Raw genomic sequence first — 14,575 nt, 5'->3', positions numbered from 1 at the left:
TGATTCATAACTTCTAAAGAAGTTTTACATTCTCTTATACAGGTTGAGATTAACAAACAAGTTTAGAAAGAGGTGGGAAAGGGACAACTCGCCCAATTTTTCTATCCATAAAGATTTATGCACCCAGGTTGAAAATCAAAACTTCAGTCTTTTTCCCTACTCTTCCCAGTATACAAAGCTTTGTTATCCTTCTCTAATTATCTATTTAGTCAAATGGTTTTCCATGGACAAGTAAGAAACTTTCTATGAAACATTTTATCACGAATTTACAAACTCAATGACATCTTAGTGCAAGTTTAACAATAAAAAAGAAATAGCTATACATGTTGAGGTTAGAACCTACAAAAACCAAGCAAGATCATGTCATCCTAAATTATCTTTCTAAAATTCTACATATACTATGTTACCATGGTACAAAGAGTTTAAGAAAGAAACGAAGAATTATTTAAAAAAGTATTATTTTTATTATTCATATTTCTCATCTGTGATTACAAGGTTCTTATCAATATATAGACCAAGAGTACGCTAAAAGTACCCTCGTTATAGAATAATATCCTAATAAATTACATTGATTTTTTTCTAATCCTTTTTGATATTTTTCTGATTTTGTTCCCTAATAATTATGATATTCTAATACTCCCCTCAATAATAAGATTATTGATAATGGCAGGAAGATTTTCAACCGGACGCCTGATCTATATAGATTGTGCAGCTATAAATAGCCGGCTTGAGGGGAGAGGAGTTTTCCTGACGTTAAACCGGGTGATAGATGAAAGTGCCCAGAGGGAGTTTCAGAAAGATCTGAAATGTCATATGGATATACTTCGAGCTGATATGGAGCTGGCCAACAAAGCATTGAAGGTTGAATTAGAAAAGGTAACAGCTAATTCCAAAGTGGAACTAGAAGCCACAAAATCAAATTTGATCATGATTTGCGTGGGAACTATCTTGGAAAAAAGACTAGATGTAGGGAGTGTTAGATAGTATTGAACTGTATAGGATGTTTCAGTCTCAGTTTGAGTTCAAATGATTCCCTTTCTACATTGGAAGGTGGAAATAATACTCTAACATGACTCACTCTTTCATATGCAAATGACTCACTCACTTCCTATAAAAAAAAAGTTATCGTGATACAAAGAGTAAAAAAGAAACGAAGAATTATTTAAAAAAAAAGTATTATTTTTATTATTCATATTTCTCATTTGTGATTATAAGGTTCTTACCAACATATAAATCAAGAGTACGCTAGTCACAAAAAAAAATCAAGAGTACGCTAAGAGTACACTTGTTATGGAATAATATCCTAATAAATTACATTGATTTTTTTCTAATCTTTTTTGATATTTTCCTAATTTTATTCCCAAATTATGATATTCTAATATACCAATCATATATTTACCATCTATTAACTGAAGTATATGGACAAATAATACAATAGAAAGCACTCCAAACAATAATTAAGAGATTAAACTATTCACAGAAACACAAAATATAAGGCTCTCACCCATATGCATCAACAATCTCCTGATATGGACTTGTAAAATTGTGGGTCCTAAAATATGTAGGTGTGAAATTGTGGGTCCTAAAATATGTAGGTGGTGATTCCACTGCATCCATTGGATGGCAGATTATGTCTACTTGTGAACTGCTATGGAAACTGTTGCAATCCCTCTTGAATCTGAAAAATCATTAAGTGCAAGCTCTCTATTAGAGAATGTACATTAAACATGTTTTTAACTCCTGAAACATTAAAAGAATAATAATTAATAAGTGAATGGTAAGTGTGCAACCAACTTAAAGGATTCAGAAATCACCTATGTTTTTGCAAATATAGAGCAGAGGCACCAAAGTCGGACCAGTTTGTTCAATGTTCTAAAATCAAATTATGATAATTAGGGTGAGTATTACCTGACATGCACAAATATTTTTATACTAATTATTTTCAAGACTTTCTTCTGCCTTTCTATGAACTTCATACTTCATACTATTATATATATAATATGCATATTTAATTCTAGTGTAATCTATGACTTTTAGCCACCGTGGCTGCGCTGTAAAACAAAATATTATTATCATCATTACATTATATATATACTAATATGCAATTAATTACCTACAACCTTCTATGCGGATTCTTACCCTACTTTTATATAACTATTATCATGCAAATTGATTAACTAAAAAAACCTCTTACTTCACTGTTTTCTCCTCTGTCTGATAATTGTTTTAATTAACTATTTCATCAATATTGCAGTGCAATTCAGTCTGGTAAGTCAGTATTAAAAGGGATTTAAATTTCAAAATATAATTTAGTTTTTCCAAGCTAGATTTCACATTAACAAAAGCAAAATAAACAAACGCAATTAGGTTTAACAAACTAGTTGAGCTGAAGTAATGTGATCGATTGATTATGCTAATTAGGTTTAACAAACGCAAATTCAGAATTTCATGATGAAAATAGTAGATACAAAAATTACAAAAATAAATATAATAATCAGAGAGAGACAGAGAGAAATTTACAAGAACCTGCCACGGCGACGTGCTCTGGCTACAGGCTCATAGCGACAGTGATCGGCAAAGATGTTGCAACGACGAATCTGTGGAAGAAGAAGAACTTACATGCAGATTCACAAACAACAATGAGAGAGAGAGAGAGAGAGAGAGAGAGAGAGAGAGAGAAGAACTTACATGAAGAGGATGGCGGCGGCGGGCTCAAAGGAGGAGGAGAAGGAGAAGAAGAAGGATGGTGCGGTAGGCGGGCTCGGGGGAGGAGGAGGAAGCTCTGCTCTCTGCCTCTCTCCGTGACCGTGACTCCATCTCTGGTGTCTACTCTCAGGCATTGGAGGAGAAGAAGCCTCACCTGAACCCTGATTGTGTAAAGGATTGGGGTTAAATTTTGGGGAAATGAGTGAAACAAGGGACGTGGGAAGTAAACGCGGGAGTGATGTTCTTTTGGATAAAAATCAACGGCTATTTCATCAATTTTAGTTAAAATAAAAATCAACACTTTAGCCATCTATTTTATATAATAAATCTACACTGTCCATTTAATCTACAGAAGAAATCTCTATCGTCTAAATTTATCGACGACCAGTCTGTCGATTTTAAAAGAAAAAAAATTCAACTACTGTTTCGTTGTTAATGTGACGATAGTAGTAAGGGGTTAGAAGGTTGCCGAAAAATAGACGACATCACCATCGATTTTAATATTTTATTTCAAATCATCTCTTTTTTATTTTATCGACGGTAAGCCATCGAAAAATATCGATGAAAAACTTGACCGTAGATTTTTGGCGTCGATAATTACACTATTTCTTGTAGTGATGTAAGAATTTGACATTTGTTATTTTTATAATATGATACAATTGAAGAATATTAAATTCATCGTATCTTATTATGGTAGAATTAATACATGTTTTATTAACATAATTAATCCTTGTAGAGACCCCGTGGGACCATATTTTCTAGCGAAAAATGGAAATGGAGAGAAATTTCAAGTTGTGACCTCGTGCGGTGGGAAGTAGGAGGTTGTCTCCTCTCTTAGGTGTTTTTTAACTCAATTATCTTATTTAATTTACATTAATAATTTTATGTATATATAATATCCATAATTATTCACTACAACACATTTTGATATTACTGACGGTGCCAATGGCAAAACCATCATTATTAATTTTACCAATGGCCTAACCATTGGTAAAAGTACGTATAAATGGCTCGTGGAAAAAATTCGATCTAATTTGACCGATGATTCGACCGTCAGTAAAATTAAATTAATAATACCGACGAAGAAGCTGCAGGTAATATTATAATTAGCATTAATAAAATAATAGGAAAAAATAATATTTACCGAATTAATTGGAAAAATTAAGCTATTGGCTCTGCAAAAATTGCAAAAATAATTGAACAATCCCCTCAGTTGTAGTAGTGGCAATGACAACATCCTTAAAGACACCAAGAATCTGAAAAAAATCACATTTGGATCAGAGTTCAAAACTCAAAGTATCAATAAATAGGGACACTAAAAAACAAATAGAAAAACTCAACTAATAAAAAAAACTAAACCGGTTAAATTTAAGAAGAACTCACCACAGTCACAATGGCGGTGATGGAATGTTGATCAAAACTCCAAGGAGAGAAAATATATATATATGAGATTCTGAAATGAGAGGGGAAAGAGAGAACACTACAAGAAATTACTGGAATAGCGGCCGATTTAGCAACCAACTTCGGTCACTAACCGTTAGCGACCGATTTTCAACCAATGCTACCAAACTAGTACCAAACGATATTAGTCGCTAAATCGGTCGCTAAATGGCGACCACTTTTTTGGTCGCTAAATTGGTCGTTGAGAAAATTGGTCGCTAAATAGCGACCAACTTTTCGATCGCCGATAAAATCGGTTGCTAAATCGGTCGCTGATGTCTGATCTAAAAATCTAAAATCTGTAGCTAAATCGATCATTGTTACTGATTTCCTAATTATAGATTTTTACTAATTTCACATTTACCACTATTAAAAAAACTTGCTTTTTATAAATAATTATATTTCAACAAAATATAAAAAGAATCAAACATAGATCAATTTTTCAAATAAATACCAAAAATATTCACAACATCTATGTCGAAATATAGAAATTAAAAGAGACAAAATTCATAAGTACATCAAATTTATGATTCACAATCCAAATGTACATAGATGGCTTTATAGCCAATGACCCCGAATGTATACAAAAAACAAGCAAAGAAAAAAAATTCTATTTACATAAAGTGAAAAAAACCCTTGAGAAAATTAAGGTTGACCCTCTTCCGTGCCTCCTTGGCTGGCTCAATCATCATTTTCTCAATAGGAATATCCCTCACAACATCAAGGTTCTCAGTTGTCTTGAGAGAGCACCCATTTATGCTTGTTAGAGTGCCAAACAAAAGAAATAGATATTGAATCAAACCAAGAGCAAGAAGGGAAACACGACGTTCATATTTTCTACTTTTTAGATAAAAAGTTATGAGAAAGCACAGCTTTTCCAAAGTACATATATCATTTTTACCCCGAAGAGCTTGTAATCAGCACCGAAAAATTAGTTGTGGTTATATTTACAGGTAGGTAACATTTAAATTAGACATACCTAGGTCTAGGTGACTTCAAATGGTTAAAAGTGTAATAAAGCTCAACTATGGATCACCTAGGTACATGTTATCAAAGGAAAGAAGCTTATTGCAATCATCCGTGCTACCAGTAAAAGAATGTGCAACTCCGGCAGTGAACCTGACATATAAGTAAAAGAATGAACCATAAGTATCTCCAAGCAACCACACCCTATATAATTTCTAAAGCAGAAACAACATAGCAAGGATGGTAACAACATTTTCTAATCCTTAGAACTAATTTCTCAAATCAGATAGACTCATAAACCAAACAAAGCAGATATTAAAGCAGCCCTATATGAATATTAATAATTTCAAAATATGAGGTCTAACAACCACACCTGTACTTATTTTTCTCAACCATTTCACAAAAGTCTGCAGCAGCTGCTCGCATGTGTAAAAACATAGGTAGTTTTGTGATATGTGCTAATTCAAACTGCTTTTCAAAATACCTTGCTTTCAGTCAAAAAATAAAACAAAAAATTCACATAATCAAAAATATCAGGGAAACAATTACAAGAAGAGGGGAAAAAGAGATCTAATGTGACATGTTTTATGAATAGATATCTTGCAAATGCATACTTCTTTTGAATCTCTACAGGGCAAAAATGAAGTTTGTCATAGTCTAACCCACATTCTTCAACTGCCATGACCTACCATATAAAGAAGAGAAAGCAGAATATAACTATTATTTTCAAATGGTTACTTATGCAGGATTTTTTTTTTTACTTTTTGAACTAGAGCAAAATTTCAGCCACCATATAAAATAACAACATACAAGATGAAAACATTTTGGGACTAGCATTTATTAGAAATGAGGCAACTACTATTTTACCTTAAATACTAAATACCAACTACCTACTGAATAAGTCACTTAAGATTCAAAGCCACGCAAATTAGCATTTAGAAATAATTAATTAAACTTAAGAATACCTTTCCTTTTTGAATTCCCTCTTTAGCTAACGACACAAGAGCCTAGAAATGATTTTCTGGATCTCTACTCTCCTCGAATTCCTGAACCAATACACTAATGATGGTTATATATACTTCAATCTAAACTACTTCTCCAAAGAAGAGCTTTCACAGAGAAAAGCAACCTTGCAACGTGTCGAATGCACACCGACTGTGCAGAACAGTCGTCCTATGACGCACAAAATACAACAAAATTATCCACATTTGGAATCCGAGATTCATAAAGAGAAAATGATGGTAATGTAACAAACCATCACTTTCAACTATTGCAAGTGCTTCCCTCGATTCCTCCAAGGATCCACCAGTTATCTGCAACACAAAAAGTAAGTCCTTCTAACCAGGAAAGTTTCAAAAATTTTATTCACAAATCACAATGAAATTGAAGCTTATGCTTTGATTGAGGGAACCAGAAGTCAGCTATTTTAACATTAGAATTCACATTTTATGGTAGTTGATGAAGTAATAGATAATTGAAGTTGGAGTAAACGCTATATGAATCAAAGCATTCTTGAGAAATAGAAAAGTAACATGTAAAAATTGTCTCTGGTACAGTTGATGGTAGATAAGAAATAAACTAAAACTAATATAGAGACTCAACCCCCAGAAATCCTCGAAGCTAAAGCTAAGTTGTCCTCAATAAAAAAAACACCCAACACTATACCTTAACTCAGTTTGAAGGTCTCTAGCGAGAGCCACCACTTCATCCAAGTTTTCATTAGCTTCCTATGACAAACTCAACAGGTGCAATAATCAGAAGCAGAGCATCAATTAAGAAAACACTATAAAACGCATTAATTAGTTAATTTGAGACATAAAACTAATCTAGGTCATGAACAATTTCCGTTTTAGAGTGGATCCAACTATAAAACTAACTCAGAATCAAGCTAAAATTAATCAAGCTGAACTCATCTGAACATTGAAGAATAAAGATTCTTACCTCAGGTCATTGTTCTACATAAAACAAATATTTTTCTATATAGATTTCTTGGCAAATGACCTGAAATGTAACCAAATAATCATTAACATGTTATAACAACCATCTCTAATTAACAGAAGAGTTTTCTAATGAAATTGAATAGCAAACCTTGTTAATTTCATGGCGTGGGATATCATGAAGATCCTTCTTAACATTAATTTCCTCAGAGTTTTATGAAAACAAAACAATACGCCACATTTTCTGCAAAAACAAAAGGATCATGAATTAAAAAATAAATAAATAAATAATTAACACACCTTAGGCAATGCCTACAATCAAAAACTTCATCACAACATGGTGCTCTAATAAAAAACCTCAACACAAATACAGAGATTCAATTTCTCAAGTTTTGCTACTAGACAGAAATGAACAGAGCCAAAAGCAAAGAACAACGAAAATAATACAAAGTCAATAATAATATACATGTCAGCTTTACTATAAAACCCCGAGAAATTAATAAATAATTAGCCAACAAATTAATTATTATTCAAAAAAATTAGAAAATTAAATTTTATAGTTTAGAATGGAAGAAATAATTAAAATACAAAATTTGACACTAATTTTAAAATTTTTGGCCCAAAATCTGGCCAACAGGCCAAACCGGTTGGACCGGGCCCAAACCGGCCCAAGGCCCACCTATAAACTAAGCCACGAGCAAGCTTTCCTCATTTTTCACTCCTAGGAATGCTTCGAAGAGAGATTCACATCTTGAAAACCTAAACCCCTTCCAAAAATTCAATCGTCCGTAACTTTCAATTTAGAACTCCGATTGACGAGCCATCAGCGGCCACGCGTTTGTCTTGGAATTCTCTACAAAACCTACAAATCAATTTGATAAGAATCTAGAAATTTCTTACTTAGACAATCCTCCCTAATTTCGCAATTTAAGATTTTGAGTTTGATAGATTATGTGATTTTGATGTTCTAGGCCTGAGTTAGCTTGAGAAAACTATTAGGTTTTGTTCATTTGAGCCATGGGTAAGGTAAGAAACTCCTATTTCTTGGTGAATTTCCAATTTAGTGAACTCTATGTTGATTATAGTGATATTGTATAAATTAGATTGTGTTCTTGTTGATTTGGAGTTCAATTAGGCTGTGTGAAACAAAATTCGGGGTGATTAAGCTTGTTGAATAGACATTTGGAAGTTTAGAGCTTGTGAAAGGAGAGGTTTTTGAGGAGTTTTGAGCTTAGGGAGGAATCGGCCACGGTATGGTTTTTGTTTCTCGTAGATAATATATAATGTTTCGTGAAAATATAGGCTAGATGACCATATGATAAGTTGTATGATATGGAAGGTTGAGGTTTAGTGACTCGCTATAGAAAATTATTGAGTGGGTGGTTGAAATGCATGATGATTGATTATTAATGTTTGTGAATAATGATGATGTGAATGATTGATGACTGATGAACGATATTGAATTATAACGATGAGCTTTGAAATGAATAATGAATGTGATAAATAATATTGATAGTAAATGATGATGAGGATAGGTTGTGGAGATTTGTTGAATATATATATATATATATATATATATATATATATATATATATATATATATATGTGTGTGTGTGTGTGTGTGTGTGTGTGTGTGTGTGTGTGTGTGTGTGTGTGTGTGTGTGTGTGTGTGTGTGTGTGTGTGTGTGTGTGTGTGTGTGTGTTTGTGGATTATTGAGTGGTTTGGATGGGATCTGAGAAGAGTGGCAAAGTCCGAGTTTTAGGGGAGGTGCTGCCGAAATTTTATGAAAATTTTAGGAAGTTTTGTATTGGTTAATTTGGGAAGAATAGTTTATTTGATTAAGATTGAATGAATGTATGTTTGTGATACCTAGGTAGTAGCAAGGATTGTGGTTTGTCCCGCTTGCTCCAGGTTGAGCTTTTAAACACCCGCATGGGTAGTAGCGATAGTAGTAGTTCTTCCACTCGCTCTGGGTTAAGCAGGTAGTAACAAGGGGGTTGTAGCTCAAACCCTCTTGCTCTGCGAAGGGTGTTTCTGTCCACGCTTAGCTAACAGGACATGTCGGGATTGGCTATATAACCGACAGATGATATCATCAGCTATAGGGCAGGCATACATCATATGCATATGTGTGTTTTATTTGATTGTACATTAATTGGGCTTGCCTATGTGATTACTATGCTTACCTACTATACCTGCTACCTGATGTATCTATATCCTACTTGTGTTTGTTTTGTCTGTATTGCTTATCTGTGCACTGGAGTTTTGGAGGATTGAAGGAAGGCGAAAATTAGTGCTTAAGTTAGAAAGGAATTAGAAATAAGAATTTTAGATAACCTACCCTGTTTATGGCTTTCAAATTATAAACTTTAAGATTTAAATCTGAGTGTCAGAGTTCTAGGATCGCCTTTGGCTTTCCCGAGACCTTATATATTATATATGTGAGCAATATTACCCTGCTGAGAACCTCTGATTCTCATTCCATACATATGTTGTTTTTAGATGCAGGTCGAGAGGCACCTCGTTGAGCGTCTGGAGACCTTCCTTGCAAGCGAAGAACTATCTTTTGGGCTGTTATATTTTGTTTTAGGCTATGTATATATGTTTATAGAATCTCCGCATGTATATTTTGTATTTTGTCCCTCCTAGAGGTTGACTTGGAGAAACAAGTGTTTATTTTGTAGTTTGAATTTTATTTTGGGTTGTGTGTGTATGTGTGTGTATGTGTTGTGTGTGTGTGTGTGTGTGTGTGTGTCTATATATATATATATATATATATATATATATATATATATATATTCAACACTATACTTCGATTCTGCTCTTCGAAAAGGAACATCGGCTCTAACAATTCCGTCTCCGTCTATCAAAACAACTGGAAATGTCTCAAAAAAAGTAGGCATACGCCTTACAAAAAGTTCACGCCCCTCTTTATCTCTAAAGATAGGATGTCCTAACCAACCGACGGCTATTCCATCTCCATTATCCATTGAGCCCGCTCTAAATAAGCCCCCTTTTGCCGGATTATTGCCGATGTAATCATAAAAAGCTAATTTTTCGGGAATGACCTTAGTTCGGCAGGTCGAGTTTGGAGCTTGATATATTTTTTTGGTACTTTGATATATATATATATATATATATATATATATGTTTTCAGCCTTCTTTTGATCTTGTCCATTCTGTTTTACGCTTATTCGTACGAGTGTGACATGATTTTCTGTTTTCGCTTTTGTTTAGCTTATTCTTCAAGGCTCCTCATTATAAAATTCTTTTCAACTATATTTATATAAGTCTTTTTTTTTTAGAGGTCGTAATACCTCGCCACTTCTGCTTTACGACTTAAGCATAAGGCTCCGTGTGATAGGGTGTTACATTCATCGGAAGACTATTGTTGTTGTTGTTGCTGGAGAAGTTACCAGTGGAGGCGGCGGTGAGAAAAGAACGGCGCGATGACAAGCAATGGCGGATCTGGACGGCGATGCGATGATCTGTGACAAAAGAGTGAGCAGAGGAGCCGGCGAGACCAAAGGAGGCAATAATGAGAAAAGAACGACGCGACGATGAGCAACAACGGATTTGGAAGCGGATCTGGACGGCGATGCAACAATCAGAGGAGGCGGTGTGACCAGAGGAGGTGATGGTGAAAATATAATGGCGCTATTTGAGAAGACGACGATGGTAACTCCGTAACTGGGGAAGAGGAGAATGGTGTGGGTGAGTTAGGGTTAGTGAGAGTAACGCGGTAGCTATCTTACTTTATTTAAATTAGCGACCGATCAGTTTATTTAAATTAGTAATCAATTTAGTGACTAATTTAGTGGTTTTTACCCTCTTTTTCTATCGGTTGCAAAATCGGTCGCTAAATTAAAAAATAGCAACCGATTTTGTGACTAAAAGTTCCAAAGACATTACTTTTTTATTTTGGTTGCTAATTTGATTGCTAAATTAAACATAGCGACCGATTTTAGTGACCAACTTTATTCTGGTTGTATTAAAACTTATTGGTCGCTAATTCGGTTGTTATTAGTGACCGATTTTATTGGTTGCTAAAATCGGTCACTATCTTAACAATTAGCAACTGATTTAGTGACCAGCGCATTAGCAACCGAATTAGCGACCAAACAATTGTTCACCCTATTTCACTATCAGTTGCAAAATCGGTCGCTAAAATAAAAAATAGCTACCGATTTTAGCGACCAACTTTATTCTAGTTGTATTAAAACTTATCGGTTGCTAATTCGGTCGCTATAGCGACCGATTTAGCGACCAATATTTTTTTGGTCCTGGAAATTCTATATCCATCACTAAATCGGGTTCTATTAGCAACCAGTTTTTTCGGTCACTAAAATCGGTCACTATTCTAGTAATTTTTTGTAATGGAAGGGCCGGGTATGAATTTAAAATAATGATTCGCCTTTTACTAATGGTTAAACAGTAAGTAAAATACACTTGCAACGGTAGCAAAATGTTGCATTTCATTAAATCAATTTTATTGATGGCTTAGCTGTCGGTAATATATAGATAGGCACAAAAAGTTGAAAAGTTTCACTCATTTATTTTAGTGACAGCATATTTATTTTATTCAAATTACCGATGGCCAAATCGTCGATAACTAATAAATAAATTAAATTTAATAAATATTTTATTAAATTAAACTTATGTCATCGGTAAATATAATATTTCGATAAAACTACATGTATATTTACTCACAGTTAAACTGTCAGTAAAATAAATTCTCGATAAAAAAATAAAATCTACAATATTTATTGATGTCTTTGAAATTTACCAACAGCCCTTGGTAACTTTTGTCATTGAAATGCTTTTTGGAGGTTCTGTTGGTAATCACGACCAGTAGTGTAGTAGTGATTACACTTATTACACATGAAATTATTCAATTATGCTAACAATAATTAATAAATATAAAATAAAATAAACTTTAATTAAAAATATAAAATATGAAGATTTTAAATATTTTTAATTTATTTTTTATTTTCTATAAAATATTTTTGTTTTTAATAATACCAACAAAGAAAAGAAGTAGGAAGTTGCTTCTTTATTTCTCATCATAACTAGAGGGAAAAGAAAAGGGGTAAATGAACAATATAATAACAAACAGAAGCTTGACAAATCTAGAACCAACGTGGCTTGCATTTATGTAATAGTATAATGGAAATAGAAATCATCAATGACTCCTAGTGGGGAATGGAACACCTCCATTTTATTCATTTCCATCTTTCTCCATATATATATATATATATATATATATATATATATATATATATATATATATATATATATATATATATATATATAAAATAAAACGACAAAAATCCTTCTCAATCTTGGTCTTTTTGAATGGTTTAATTGATATCACCATGACACCATATGATCCATTTCGCATCAATAAACAATAATCAGAGGTAATTATTCAGTGAACACATAAATTTAACTTACAAATTGAGTAAATATTTTACTATGTCAGCCAACTAACAACATAAATAAGTTAATTACAAGGTTTTTTTTTTTATTTTTATAGAAGGATAAATAAACCAGCTACAAATGACTCATAATACCACTTTGGTCATTTTCAATAATAAAAAACCCATATGCAATTGAATGTGAGGCAAGGAAGGTCATTGATTAGATAGTGCCTCACTGAGAATGACATATTATTCCTTTTTATTGAGAATTAGTATTAAAATAAATAAATAAATAATAAAAACTGATCCTAAAAAAATAACTTTTTTTCGTTTTTTTCTATCAAGTGATGATAGCATGAACTTGATATGATATGTCTCAACTAATATGGTTCTTTCATTCATATAGTGATAATCACATTTATGCAACAATTGGCTCAAATTTCGTTTCAACATCAAATTAAAGCAACATATATCCACTAAATTAATAATAATAATTGAGACCAATTTTTTTGCTTTGAGTGAGTGAATGGGGGCAAAAGAGAGAATGGAAACCTACGAGTTGGAATAAGACTGAGTACTACTTAGTTATTATTAGACAATTCTTCATCAAAAATAAAAAATAAAAAATTGTTTATAATGGATGATTAATTATTATTGCTCTCTTTAACATGCATGTCAGTGTTTTCTGATTATGACACAATCAAGTTGTTCAGTCCAATTATGTTTATCACCATAATATTTTCCAAACACACACCGACATTCTTCCAAAGCCACTCATATCGCTAAATATCCTTAAAGATTTTCAAGATTTGTTTTTGACTTCATGATATGATTTGAAATATTATTGTTCCCCCAAAATCTCATCATGTACAATATATGATAATGTTATATATATCTTGAATAATAATACATAATAATGATAATGATAATTAAAAAAGTTAGATGGAAAAAAATAATATTATACTACTCACCTTCAATGTGTGGAAACATAGAAGCCAATCAAAAATTTCTCCATGAGATCCTTAGCTTTCAGCAGATTTCCCATTTCCAAATGCTATAATATTTCAGGTGCTGTCATCATGATGGGGAAGAGGGGCACATGAAGAACTAACTCCTCCATTAGCGAGAAAATAGTATAGAGAACATTACAGTGTACCAGGCAAATGTAAGCAATTTTATGAAGCAAAAGAAGCCACCCATGCCCTGATATATTAAGAACACTAGTGTTCCAGTCATAATGTATATATTTTATGATCAGAATCATCTGCAAAAACTACTAGAACACCAATATTTGATTTCTAATATATGCTGATATACTTGAAACTCTTCCATATGAAATCAAGCATAGTAATAATAATGTGAATTCTATGGTAAGTTAGTATTGCACGTGCCCTGCTTCTCCATCATGCTCAACATGCACCTTCTCATGTGAATATAGTAATATACTACATGTCACTAGCTATAGAAGTTATAGGAACTTGTTCAAACAAACAAAAGTATAGGAGCTAGGTAGATAGAAAGGTTTGAATTTCAAGATAGAAGAAGTAGTGGTGGATTTTTAGGTGCGTTTAATGACAAAAGGGGCAAAATGGAGTGTGTTTTTAAAGGTGGTGGTGTGGGTAGCATAGTGATATGGCAACAATTAAGGAAATTACAAAAAGAGACTTAGTTGTTGGGTGTGGGGGCCTATGGAGTTTTTAAACCAAACAACAGCATGTCATATTTCACATTACTATTTAGGACCACTTACTCTTCTCTAGAAACTAGAGCATTTATATATACTTGAAATTACATGTATACCCTCTACTTGTGTGAATTAGGTGAGCAATTAAGATTTGCATGTACACTCCTATATACCAAATGAAGAAAATCTAATTTGTCTTGATAACCTTGAACTGAATTAATTCAGTTACATGGCTTCTATATAATTGGGCTAAATTTGTTATATAGGAGGGGGAGGAGGGAGGACGAGGTTTGAAATTCAAATATATGGACTAATTTGATATTTTATATAGATATGAGACGAATTAAAAATATGCAATATATTACATACGAATTGCAATTATTTTTTATTTTTCGAAAACACAAAACCATTTCAACAAATT

The 14,575-nt window shown here is 32.8% G+C and overlaps 1 long non-coding RNA gene across 1 annotated transcript; it reads right to left on the bottom strand.

Moving 5' to 3' along the window:
• Nucleotides 1–4,724: 4,724 nt before the first annotated feature.
• Nucleotides 4,725–14,026, bottom strand: LOC130973289 (uncharacterized). The gene is made up of 7 exons (XR_009084100.1): nt 13,442–14,026; nt 7,201–7,293; nt 7,054–7,113; nt 6,778–6,839; nt 6,242–6,425; nt 6,078–6,158; nt 4,725–5,265 (listed from the first exon to the last, which is right to left on the bottom strand). It is a non-coding gene; the product is annotated as an uncharacterized LOC130973289 (long non-coding RNA).
• Between the last annotated feature and the right edge of the window lie 549 nt (nt 14,027–14,575).

The sequence above is a fragment of the Arachis stenosperma genome, chromosome 4 (assembly GCF_014773155.1).
Source record: "Arachis stenosperma cultivar V10309 chromosome 4, arast.V10309.gnm1.PFL2, whole genome shotgun sequence".
In the NCBI taxonomy this organism is placed as follows: domain Eukaryota; kingdom Viridiplantae; phylum Streptophyta; class Magnoliopsida; order Fabales; family Fabaceae; genus Arachis; species Arachis stenosperma.
This window is presented reverse-complemented; position numbering and strand designations above follow the sequence as displayed.